Here is a 13,418-nt window from a genome sequence, read left to right on the forward strand (position 1 = left end):
TCTTAAGGTAGCCAAATGCCTCGTCACTCTGCGAAATTTATTTGAAAACTCGAGGATATCGTCGTTGCAGTAACTCAGACAACGTTAACGTGGACATGTTGTAGCACTTCGCTTCTGCACGAGTGGCCATAGCAAGAAGGATATAGAGAAAGGGCTTAAAAAAGTGGGAGCAGCTGCAGGAGTAACTATGTCTCGCTTAAAGTGATCAAATGCCTCGTCGCTCCGCGAAATTTATTTGAAATCTCGTGGAGCTTGTCGTTGGAATAATTGAGACAACGTTAAGGTGGACATGTAGTGGCATATCCCTTCTGAAGGACTGCCACAGTACGAATTAAAGAAAGGAAAATTTCAAAGAAGGGGAAGCAGCCGACAGCAGTAACTTTGACCCTCTTAAGGTACCCTAATGCCTCGTCACGCCGTGAAATTTATTTGAAAACTCTAGGAACTCATCGTTGTAATAACTCAGACAACGTTAAGCTGGACATGTTGTGGCATATTGCTTCTGCTGGAATGAACACAGAACGAATTAAAGAGAGGAAAGATTCAAAGAAGGGGGAGAAGCTGGCCGCAGTAACTATGACTCTCTTAAGGTAGCCAAATGCCTCGTTATCCGGCGAAGTGCATTTGCTAACTCGAGAAACTCGTAGTGGGAGTAACTGTGACGACGTTCAGGTGGACATATAGTAGCATATCGGGTCTGTAGGACTGGCCATAGCAAGAATGATAAAGGCCCAGCCATAGGAAGAATGATAAAGGCCTAAAGATGTGGGAGCAGCAGACACGAGTAACTAGGACTCTCTTAAGGTAGCCAAATGCCTCGTCACTCTGCGAAATTTATTTGAAAACTCGAGGATATCGTCGTTGCAGTAACTCAGACAACGTTAACGTGGACATGTTGTAGCATTTCGCTTCTGCACGAGTGGCCATAGCAAGAAGGATATAGAGAAAGGGCTTAAAAAAGTGGGAGCAGCTGCAGGAGTAACTATGTCTCGCTTAAAGTGATCAAATGCCTCGTCGCTCCGCGAAATTTATTTGAAATCTCGTGGAGCTTGTCGTTGGAATAATTGAGACAACGTTAAGGTGGACATGTAGTGGCATATCCCTTCTGAAGGACTGCCACAGTACAAATTAAAGAAAGGAAAATTTCAAAGAAGGGGAAGCAGCCGACAGCAGTAACTTTGACCCTCTTAAGGTACCCTAATGCCTCGTCACGCCGTGAAATTTATTTGAAAACTCAAGGAACTCATCGTTGTAATAACTCAGACAACGTTAAGCTGGACATGTTGTGGCATATTGCTTCTGCTGGAATGAACACAGAACGAATTAAAGAGAGGAAAGATTCAAAGAAGGGGGAGAAGCTGGCCGCAGTAACTATGACTCTCTTAAGGTAGCCAAATGCCTCGTTATCCGGCGAAGTACATTTGCTAACTCGAGAAACTCGTAGTGGGAGTAACTGTGACGACGTTCAGGTGGACATATAGTGGCATATCGGGTCTGTAGGACTGGCCATAGCAAGAATGATAAAGGCCTAGCCATAGTAAGAATGATAAAGGCCTAAAGATGTGGGAGCAGCCGACACGAGTAACTAGGACTCTCTTAAGGTAGCCAAATGCCTCGTCACTCTGCGAAATTTATTTGAAAACTCGAGGATATCGTCGTTGCAGTAACTCAGACAACGTTAACGTGGACATGTTGTAGCATTTCGCTTCTGCACGAGTGGCCATAGCAAGAAGGATATAGAGAAAGGGCTTAAAAAAGTGGGAGCAGCTGCAGGAGTAACTATGTCTCGCTTAAAGTGATCAAATGCCTCGTCGCTCCGCGAAATTTATTTGAAATCTCGTGGAGCTTGTCGTTGGAATAATTGAGACAACGTTAAGGTGGACATGTAGTGGCATATCCCTTCTGAAGGACTGCCACAGTACGAATTAAAGAAAGGAAAATTTCAAAGAAGGGGAAGCAGCCGACAGCAGTAACTTTGACCCTCTTAAGGTACCCTAATGCCTCGTCACGCCGTGAAATTTATTTGAAAACTCTAGGAACTCATCGTTGTAATAACTCAGACAACGTTAAGCTGGACATGTTGTGGCATATTGCTTCTGCTGGAATGAACACAGAACGAATTAAAGAGAGGAAAGATTCAAAGAAGGGGGAGAAGCTGGCCGCAGTAACTATGACTCTCTTAAGGTAGCCAAATGCCTCGTTATCCGGCGAAGTGCATTTGCTAACTCGAGAAACTCGTAGTGGGAGTAACTGTGACGACGTTCAGGTGGACATATAGTAGCATATCGGGTCTGTAGGACTGGCCATAGCAAGAATGATAAAGGCCCAGCCATAGGAAGAATGATAAAGGCCTAAAGATGTGGGAGCAGCAGACACGAGTAACTAGGACTCTCTTAAGGTAGCCAAATGCCTCGTCACTCTGCGAAATTTATTTGAAAACTCGAGGATATCGTCGTTGCAGTAACTCAGACAACGTTAACGTGGACATGTTGTAGCATTTCGCTTCTGCACGAGTGGCCATAGCAAGAAGGATATAGAGAAAGGGCTTAAAAAAGTGGGAGCAGCTGCAGGAGTAAGTATGTCTCGCTTAAAGTGATCAAATGCCTCGTCGCTCCGCGAAATTTATTTGAAATCTCGTGGAGCTTGTCGTTGGAATAATTGAGACAACGTTAAGGTGGACATGTAGTGGCATATCCCTTCTGAAGGACTGCCACAGTACGAATTAAAGAAAGGAAAATTTCAAAGAAGGGGAAGCAGCCGACAGCAGTAACTTTGACCCTCTTAAGGTACCCTAATGCCTCGTCACGCCGTGAAATTTATTTGAAAACTCTAGGAACTCATCGTTGTAATAACTCAGACAACGTTAAGCTGGACATGTTGTGGCATATTGCTTCTGCTGGAATGAACACAGAACGAATTAAAGAGAGGAAAGATTCAAAGAAGGGGGAGAAGCTGGCCGCAGTAACTATGACTCTCTTAAGGTAGCCAAATGCCTCGTTATCCGGCGAAGTACATTTGCTAACTCGAGAAACTCGTAGTGGGAGTAACTGTGACGACGTTCAGGTGGACATATAGTGGCATATCGGGTCTGTAGGACTGGCCATAGCAAGAATGATAAAGGCCTAGCCATAGTAAGAATGATAAAGGCCTAAAGATGTGGGAGCAGCCGACACGAGTAACTAGGACTCTCTTAAGGTAGCCAAATGCCTCGTCACTCTGCGAAATTTATTTGAAAACTCGAGGATATCGTCGTTGCAGTAACTCAGACAACGTTAACGTGGACATGTTGTAGCATTTAGCTTCTGCACGAGTGGCCATAGCAAGAAGGATATAGAGAAAGGGCTTAAAAAAGTGGGAGCAGCTGCAGGAGTAACTATGTCTCGCTTAAAGTGATCAAATGCCTCGTCGCTCCGCGAAATTTATTTGAAATCTCGTGGAGCTTGTCGTTGGAATAATTGAGACAACGTTAAGGTGGACATGTAGTGGCATATCCCTTCTGAAGGACTGCCACAGTACAAATTAAAGAAAGGAAAATTTCAAAGAAGGGGAAGCAGCCGACAGCAGTAACTTTGACCCTCTTAAGGTACCCTAATGCCTCGTCACGCCGTGAAATTTATTTGAAAACTCTAGGAACTCATCGTTGTAATAACTCAGACAACGTTAAGCTGGACATGTTGTGGCATATTGCTTCTGCTGGAATGAACACAGAACGAATTAAAGAGAGGAAAGATTCAAAGAAGGGGGAGAAGCTGGCCGCAGTAACTATGACTCTCTTAAGGTAGCCAAATGCCTCGTTATCCGGCGAAGTACATTTGCTAACTCGAGAAACTCGTAGTGGGAGTAACTGTGACGACGTTCAGGTGGACATATAGTGGCATATCGGGTCTGTAGGACTGGCCATAGCAAGAATGATAAAGGCCTAGCCATAGTAAGAATGATAAAGGCCTAAAGATGTGGGAGCAGCCGACACGAGTAACTAGGACTCTCTTAAGGTACCCAAATGCCTCGTCACTCTGCGAAATTTATTTGAAAACTCGAGGATATCGTCGTTGCAGTAACTCAGACAACGTTAACGTGGACATGTTGTAGCACTTCGCTTCTGCACGAGTGGCCATAGCAAGAAGGATATAGAGAAAGGGCTTAAAAAAGTGGGAGCAGCTGCAGGAGTAACTATGTCTCGCTTAAAGTGATCAAATGCCTCGTCGCTCCGCGAAATTTATTTGAAATCTCGTGGAGCTTGTCGTTGGAATAATTGAGACAACGTTAAGGTGGACATGTAGTGGCATATCCCTTCTGAAGGACTGCCACAGTACGAATTAAAGAAAGGAAAATTTCAAAGAAGGGGAAGCAGCCGACAGCAGTAACTTTGACCCTCTTAAGGTACCCTAATGCCTCGTCACGCCGTGAAATTTATTTGAAAACTCTAGGAACTCATCGTTGTAATAACTCAGACAACGTTAAGCTGGACATGTTGTGGCATATTGCTTCTGCTGGAATGAACACAGAACGAATTAAAGAGAGGAAAGATTCAAAGAAGGGGGAGAAGCTGGCCGCAGTAACTATGACTCTCTTAAGGTAGCCAAATGCCTCGTTATCCGGCGAAGTGCATTTGCTAACTCGAGAAACTCGTAGTGGGAGTAACTGTGACGACGTTCAGGTGGACATATAGTAGCATATCGGGTCTGTAGGACTGGCCATAGCAAGAATGATAAAGGCCCAGCCATAGGAAGAATGATAAAGGCCTAAAGATGTGGGAGCAGCAGACACGAGTAACTATGACTCTCTTAAGGTAGCCAAATGCCTCGTCACTCTGCGAAATTTATTTGAAAACTCGAGGATATCGTCGTTGCAGTAACTCAGACAACGTTAACGTGGACATGTTGTAGCATTTCGCTTCTGCACGAGTGGCCATAGCAAGAAGGATATAGAGAAAGGGCTTAAAAAAGTGGGAGCAGCTGCAGGAGTAACTATGTCTCGCTTAAAGTGATCAAATGCCTCGTCGCTCCGCGAAATTTATTTGAAATCTCGTGGAGCTTGTCGTTGGAATAATTGAGACAACGTTAAGGTGGACATGTAGTGGCATATCCCTTCTGAAGGACTGCCACAGTACGAATTAAAGAAAGGAAAATTTCAAAGAAGGGACGCAGCCGACAGCAGTAACTTTGACCCTCTTAAGGTACCCTAATGCCTCGTCACGCCGTGAAATTTATTTGAAAACTCTAGGAACTCATCGTTGTAATAACTCAGACAACGTTAAGCTGGACATGTTGTGGCATATTGCTTCTGCTGGAATGAACACAGAACGAATTAAAGAGAGGAAAGATTCAAAGAAGGGGGAGAAGCTGGCCGCAGTAACTATGACTCTCTTAAGGTAGCCAAATGCCTCGTTATCCGGCGAAGTACATTTGCTAACTCGAGAAACTCGTAGTGGGAGTAACTGTGACGACGTTCAGGTGGACATATAGTGGCATATCGGGTCTGTAGGACTGGCCATAGCAAGAATGATAAAGGCCTAGCCATAGTAAGAATGATAAAGGCCTAAAGATGTGGGAGCAGCCGACACGAGTAACTAGGACTCTCTTAAGGTAGCCAAATGCCTCGTCACTCTGCGAAATTTATTTGAAAACTCGAGGATATCGTCGTTGCAGTAACTCAGACAACGTTAACGTGGACATGTTGTAGCATTTCGCTTCTGCACGAGTGGCCATAGCAAGAAGGATATAGAGAAAGGGCTTAAAAAAGTGGGAGCAGCTGCAGGAGTAACTATGTCTCGCTTAAAGTGATCAAATGCCTCGTCGCTCCGCGAAATTTATTTGAAATCTCGTGGAGCTTGTCGTTGGAATAATTGAGACAACGTTAAGGTGGACATGTAGTGGCATATCCCTTCTGAAGGACTGCCACAGTACGAATTAAAGAAAGGAAAATTTCAAAGAAGGGGAAGCAGCCGACAGCAGTAACTTTGACCCTCTTAAGGTACCCTAATGCCTCGTCACGCCGTGAAATTTATTTGAAAACTCTAGGAACTCATCGTTGTAATAACTCAGACAACGTTAAGCTGGACATGTTGTGGCATATTGCTTCTGCTGGAATGAACACAGAACGAATTAAAGAGAGGAAAGATTCAAAGAAGGGGGAGAAGCTGGCCGCAGTAACTATGACTCTCTTAAGGTAGCCAAATGCCTCGTTATCCGGCGAAGTGCATTTGCTAACTCGAGAAACTCGTAGTGGGAGTAACTGTGACGACGTTCAGGTGGACATATAGTAGCATATCGGGTCTGTAGGACTGGCCATAGCAAGAATGATAAAGGCCCAGCCATAGGAAGAATGATAAAGGCCTAAAGATGTGGGAGCAGCAGACACGAGTAACTATGACTCTCTTAAGGTAGCCAAATGCCTCGTCACTCTGCGAAATTTATTTGAAAACTCGAGGATATCGTCGTTGCAGTAACTCAGACAACGTTAACGTGGACATGTTGTAGCATTTCGCTTCTGCACGAGTGGCCATAGCAAGAAGGATATAGAGAAAGGGCTTAAAAAAGTGGGAGCAGCTGCAGGAGTAACTATGTCTCGCTTAAAGTGATCAAATGCCTCGTCGCTCCGCGAAATTTATTTGAAATCTCGTGAAACTTGTCGTTGGAATAATTGAGACAACGTTAAGGTGGACATGTAGTGGCATATCCCTTCTGAAGGACTGCCACAGTACGAATTAAAGAAAGGAAAATTTCAAAGAAGGGGAAGCAGCCGACAGCAGTAACTTTGACCCTCTTAAGGTACCCTAATGCCTCGTCACGCCGTGAAATTTATTTGAAAACTCTAGGAACTCATCGTTGTAATAACTCAGACAACGTTAAGCTGGACATGTTGTGGCATATTGCTTCTGCTGGAATGAACACAGAACGAATTAAAGAGAGGAAAGATTCAAAGAAGGGGGAGAAGCTGGCCGCAGTAACTATGACTCTCTTAAGGTAGCCAAATGCCTCGTTATCCGGCGAAGTACATTTGCTAACTCGAGAAACTCGTAGTGGGAGTAACTGTGACGACGTTCAGGTGGACATATAGTGGCATATCGGGTCTGTAGGACTGGCCATAGCAAGAATGATAAAGGCCTAGCCATAGTAAGAATGATAAAGGCCTAAAGATGTGGGAGCAGCCGACACGAGTAACTAGGACTCTCTTAAGGTAGCCAAATGCCTCGTCACTCTGCGAAATTTATTTGAAAACTCGAGGATATCGTCGTTGCAGTAACTCAGACAACGTTAACGTGGACATGTTGTAGCATTTCGCTTCTGCACGAGTGGCCATAGCAAGAAGGATATAGAGAAAGGGCTTAAAAAAGTGGGAGCAGCTGCAGGAGTAACTATGTCTCGCTTAAAGTGATCAAATGCCTCGTCGCTCCGCGAAATTTATTTGAAATCTCGTGGAGCATGTCGTTGGAATAATTGAGACAACGTTAAGGTGGACATGTAGTGGCATATCCCTTCTGAAGGACTGCCACAGTACAAATTAAAGAAAGGAAAATTTCAAAGAAGGGGAAGCAGCCGACAGCAGTAACTTTGACCCTCTTTAGGTACCCTAATGCCTCGTCACGCCGTGAAATTTATTTGAAAACTCTAGGAACTCATCGTTGTAATAACTCAGACAACGTTAAGCTGGACATGTTGTGGCATATTGCTTCTGCTGGAATGAACACAGAACGAATTAAAGAGAGGAAAGATTCAAAGAAGGGGGAGAAGCTGGCCGCAGTAACTATGACTCTCTTAAGGTAGCCAAATGCCTCGTTATCCGGCGAAGTACATTTGCTAACTCGAGAAACTCGTAGTGGGAGTAACTGTGACGACGTTCAGGTGGACATATAGTGGCATATCGGGTCTGTAGGACTGGCCATAGCAAGAATGATAAAGGCCTAGCCATAGTAAGAATGATAAAGGCCTAAAGATGTGGGAGCAGCCGACACGAGTAACTAGGACTCTCTTAAGGTAGCCAAATGCCTCGTCACTCTGCGGTATTTATTTGAAAACTCGAGGATATCGTCGTTGCAGTAACTCAGACAACGTTAACGTGGACATGTTGTAGCATTTCGCTTCTGCACGAGTGGCCATAGCAAGAAGGATATAGAGAAAGGGCTTAAAAAAGTGGGAGCAGCTGCAGGAGTAACTATGTCTCGCTTAAAGTGATCAAATGCCTCGTCGCTCCGCGAAATTTATTTGAAATCTCGTGGAGCTTGTCGTTGGAATAATTGAGACAACGTTAAGGTGGACATGTAGTGGCATATCCCTTCTGAAGGACTGCCACAGTACGAATTAAAGAAAGGAAAATTTCAAAGAAGGGACGCAGCCGACAGCAGTAACTTTGACCCTCTTAAGGTACCCTAATGCCTCGTCACGCCGTGAAATTTATTTGAAAACTCTAGGAACTCATCGTTGTAATAACTCAGACAACGTTAAGCTGGACATGTTGTGGCATATTGCTTCTGCTGGAATGAACACAGAACGAATTAAAGAGAGGAAAGATTCAAAGAAGGGGGAGAAGCTGGCCGCAGTAACTATGACTCTCTTAAGGTAGCCAAATGCCTCGTTATCCGGCGAAGTGCATTTGCTAACTCGAGAAACTCGTAGTGGGAGTAACTGTGACGACGTTCAGGTGGACATATAGTAGCATATCGGGTCTGTAGGACTGGCCATAGCAAGAATGATAAAGGCCCAGCCATAGGAAGAATGATAAAGGCCTAAAGATGTGGGAGCAGCAGACACGAGTAACTATGACTCTCTTAAGGTAGCCAAATGCCTCGTCACTCTGCGAAATTTATTTGAAAACTCGAGGATATCGTCGTTGCAGTAACTCAGACAACGTTAACGTGGACATGTTGTAGCATTTCGCTTCTGCACGAGTGGCCATAGCAAGAAGGATATAGAGAAAGGGCTTAAAAAAGTGGGAGCAGCTGCAGGAGTAACTATGTCTCGCTTAAAGTGATCAAATGCCTCGTCGCTCCGCGAAATTTATTTGAAATCTCGTGAAACTTGTCGTTGGAATAATTGAGACAACGTTAAGGTGGACATGTAGTGGCATATCCCTTCTGAAGGACTGCCACAGTACGAATTAAAGAAAGGAAAATTTCAAAGAAGGGGAAGCAGCCGACAGCAGTAACTTTGACCCTCTTAAGGTACCCTAATGCCTCGTCACGCCGTGAAATTTATTTGAAAACTCTAGGAACTCATCGTTGTAATAACTCAGACAACGTTAAGCTGGACATGTTGTGGCATATTGCTTCTGCTGGAATGAACACAGAACGAATTAAAGAGAGGAAAGATTCAAAGAAGGGGGAGAAGCTGGCCGCAGTAACTATGACTCTCTTAGGGTAGCCAAATGCCTCGTTATCCGGCGAAGTACATTTGCTAACTCGAGAAACTCGTAGTGGGAGTAACTGTGACGACGTTCAGGTGGACATATAGTGGCATATCGGGTCTGTAGGACTGGCCATAGCAAGAATGATAAAGGCCTAGCCATAGTAAGAATGATAAAGGCCTAAAGATGTGGGAGCAGCCGACACGAGTAACTAGGACTCTCTTAAGGTAGCCAAATGCCTCGTCACTCTGCGAAATTTATTTGAAAACTCGAGGATATCGTCGTTGCAGTAACTCAGACAACGTTAACGTGGACATGTTGTAGCATTTCGCTTCTGCACGAGTGGCCATAGCAAGAAGGATATAGAGAAAGGGCTTAAAAAAGTGGGAGCAGCTGCAGGAGTAACTATGTCTCGCTTAAAGTGATCAAATGCCTCGTCGCTCCGCGAAATTTATTTGAAATCTCGTGGAGCATGTCGTTGGAATAATTGAGACAACGTTAAGGTGGACATGTAGTGGCATATCCCTTCTGAAGGACTGCCACAGTACAAATTAAAGAAAGGAAAATTTCAAAGAAGGGGAAGCAGCCGACAGCAGTAACTTTGACCCTCTTTAGGTACCCTAATGCCTCGTCACGCCGTGAAATTTATTTGAAAACTCTAGGAACTCATCGTTGTAATAACTCAGACAACGTTAAGCTGGACATGTTGTGGCATATTGCTTCTGCTGGAATGAACACAGAACGAATTAAAGAGAGGAAAGATTCAAAGAAGGGGGAGAAGCTGGCCGCAGTAACTATGACTCTCTTAAGGTAGCCAAATGCCTCGTTATCCGGCGAAGTACATTTGCTAACTCGAGAAACTCGTAGTGGGAGTAACTGTGACGACGTTCAGGTGGACATATAGTGGCATATCGGGTCTGTAGGACTGGCCATAGCAAGAATGATAAAGGCCTAGCCATAGTAAGAATGATAAAGGCCTAAAGATGTGGGAGCAGCCGACACGAGTAACTAGGACTCTCTTAAGGTAGCCAAATGCCTCGTCACTCTGCGAAATTTATTTGAAAACTCGAGGATATCGTCGTTGCAGTAACTCAGACAACGTTAACGTGGACATGTTGTAGCATTTCGCTTCTGCACGAGTGGCCATAGCAAGAAGGATATAGAGAAAGGGCTTAAAAAAGTGGGAGCAGCTGCAGGAGTAACTATGTCTCGCTTAAAGTGATCAAATGCCTCGTCGCTCCGCGAAATTTATTTGAAATCTCGTGGAGCTTGTCGTTGGAATAATTGAGACAACGTTAAGGTGGACATGTAGTGGCATATCCCTTCTGAAGGACTGCCACAGTACGAATTAAAGAAAGGAAAATTTCAAAGAAGGGACGCAGCCGACAGCAGTAACTTTGACCCTCTTAAGGTACCCTAATGCCTCGTCACGCCGTGAAATTTATTTGAAAACTCTAGGAACTCATCGTTGTAATAACTCAGACAACGTTAAGCTGGACATGTTGTGGCATATTGCTTCTGCTGGAATGAACACAGAACGAATTAAAGAGAGGAAAGATTCAAAGAAGGGGGAGAAGCTGGCCGCAGTAACTATGACTCTCTTAAGGTAGCCAAATGCCTCGTTATCCGGCGAAGTGCATTTGCTAACTCGAGAAACTCGTAGTGGGAGTAACTGTGACGACGTTCAGGTGGACATATAGTAGCATATCGGGTCTGTAGGACTGGCCATAGCAAGAATGATAAAGGCCCAGCCATAGGAAGAATGATAAAGGCCTAAAGATGTGGGAGCAGCAGACACGAGTAACTATGACTCTCTTAAGGTAGCCAAATGCCTCGTCACTCTGCGAAATTTATTTGAAAACTCGAGGATATCGTCGTTGCAGTAACTCAGACAACGTTAACGTGGACATGTTGTAGCATTTCGCTTCTGCACGAGTGGCCATAGCAAGAAGGATATAGAGAAAGGGCTTAAAAAAGTGGGAGCAGCTGCAGGAGTAACTATGTCTCGCTTAAAGTGATCAAATGCCTCGTCGCTCCGCGAAATTTATTTGAAATCTCGTGGAGCTTGTCGTTGGAATAATTGAGACAACGTTAAGGTGGACATGTAGTGGCATATCCCTTCTGAAGGACTGCCACAGTACGAATTAAAGAAAGGAAAATTTCAAAGAAGGGGAAGCAGCCGACAGCAGTAACTTTGACCCTCTTAAGGTACCCTAATGCCTCGTCACGCCGTGAAATTTATTTGAAAACTCTAGGAACTCATCGTTGTAATAACTCAGACAACGTTAAGCTGGACATGTTGTGGCATATTGCTTCTGCTGGAATGAACACAGAACGAATTAAAGAGAGGAAAGATTCAAAGAAGGGGGAGAAGCTGGCCGCAGTAACTATGACTCTCTTAAGGTAGCCAAATGCCTCGTTATCCGGCGAAGTACATTTGCTAACTCGAGAAACTCGTAGTGGGAGTAACTGTGACGACGTTCAGGTGGACATATAGTGGCATATCGGGTCTGTAGGACTGGCCATAGCAAGAATGATAAAGGCCTAGCCATAGTAAGAATGATAAAGGCCTAAAGATGTGGGAGCAGCCGACACGAGTAACTAGGACTCTCTTAAGGTAGCCAAATGCCTCGTCACTCTGCGAAATTTATTTGAAAACTCGAGGATATCGTCGTTGCAGTAACTCAGACAACGTTAACGTGGACATGTTGTAGCATTTCGCTTCTGCACGAGTGGCCATAGCAAGAAGGATATAGAGAAAGGGCTTAAAAAAGTGGGAGCAGCTGCAGGAGTAACTATGTCTCGCTTAAAGTGATCAAATGCCTCGTCGCTCCGCGAAATTTATTTGAAATCTCGTGGAGCTTGTCGTTGGAATAATTGAGACAACGTTAAGGTGGACATGTAGTGGCATATCCCTTCTGAAGGACTGCCACAGTACAAATTAAAGAAAGGAAAATTTCAAAGAAGGGGAAGCAGCCGACAGCAGTAACTTTGACCCTCTTAAGGTACCCTAATGCCTCGTCACGCCGTGAAATTTATTTGAAAACTCTAGGAACTCATCGTTGTAATAACTCCGACAACGTTAAGCTGGACATGTTGTGGCATATTGCTTCTGCTGGAATGAACACAGAACGAATTAAAGAGAGGAAAGATTCAAAGAAGGGGGAGAAGCTGGCCGCAGTAACTATGACTCTCTTAAAGTAGCCAAATGCCTCGTTATCCGGCGAAGTGCATTTGCTAACTCGAGAAACTCGTAGTGGGAGTAACTGTGACGACGTTCAGGTGGACATATAGTGGCATATCGGGTCTGTAGGACTGGCCATAGCAAGAATGATAAAGGCCCAGCCATAGGAAGAATGATAAAGGCCTAAAGATGTGGGAGCAGCAGACACGAGTAACTATGACTCTCTTAAGGTAGCCAAATGCCTCGTCACTCTGCGAAATTTATTTGAAAACTCGAGGATATCGTCGTTGCAGTAACTCAGACAACGTTAACGTGGACATGTTGTAGCATTTCGCTTCTGCACGAGTGGCCATAGCAAGAAGGATATAGAGAAAGGGCTTAAAAAAGTGGGAGCAGCTGCAGGAGTAACTATGTCTCGCTTAAAGTGATCAAATGCCTCGTCGCTCCGCGAAATTTATTTGAAATCTCGTGGAGCTTGTCGTTGGAATAATTGAGACAACGTTAAGGTGGACATGTAGTGGCATATCCCTTCTGAAGGACTGCCACAGTACGAATTAAAGAAAGGAAAATTTCAAAGAAGGGGAAGCAGCCGACAGCAGTAACTTTGACCCTCTTAAGGTACCCTAATGCCTCGTCACGCCGTGAAATTTATTTGAAAACTCTAGGAACTCATCGTTGTAATAACTCAGACAACGTTAAGCTGGACATGTTGTGGCATATTGCTACTGCTGGAATGAACACAGAACGAATTAAAGAGAGGAAAGATTCAAAGAAGGGGGAGAAGCTGGCCGCAGTAACTATGACTCTCTTAAGGTAGCCAAATGCCTCGTTATCCGGCGAAGTACATTTGCTAACTCGAGAAACTCGTAGTGGGAGTAACTGTGACGACGTT

This window comes from Schistocerca nitens, chromosome 5 (assembly GCF_023898315.1).
Source record: "Schistocerca nitens isolate TAMUIC-IGC-003100 chromosome 5, iqSchNite1.1, whole genome shotgun sequence".
Lineage (NCBI taxonomy): Eukaryota > Metazoa > Arthropoda > Insecta > Orthoptera > Acrididae > Schistocerca > Schistocerca nitens.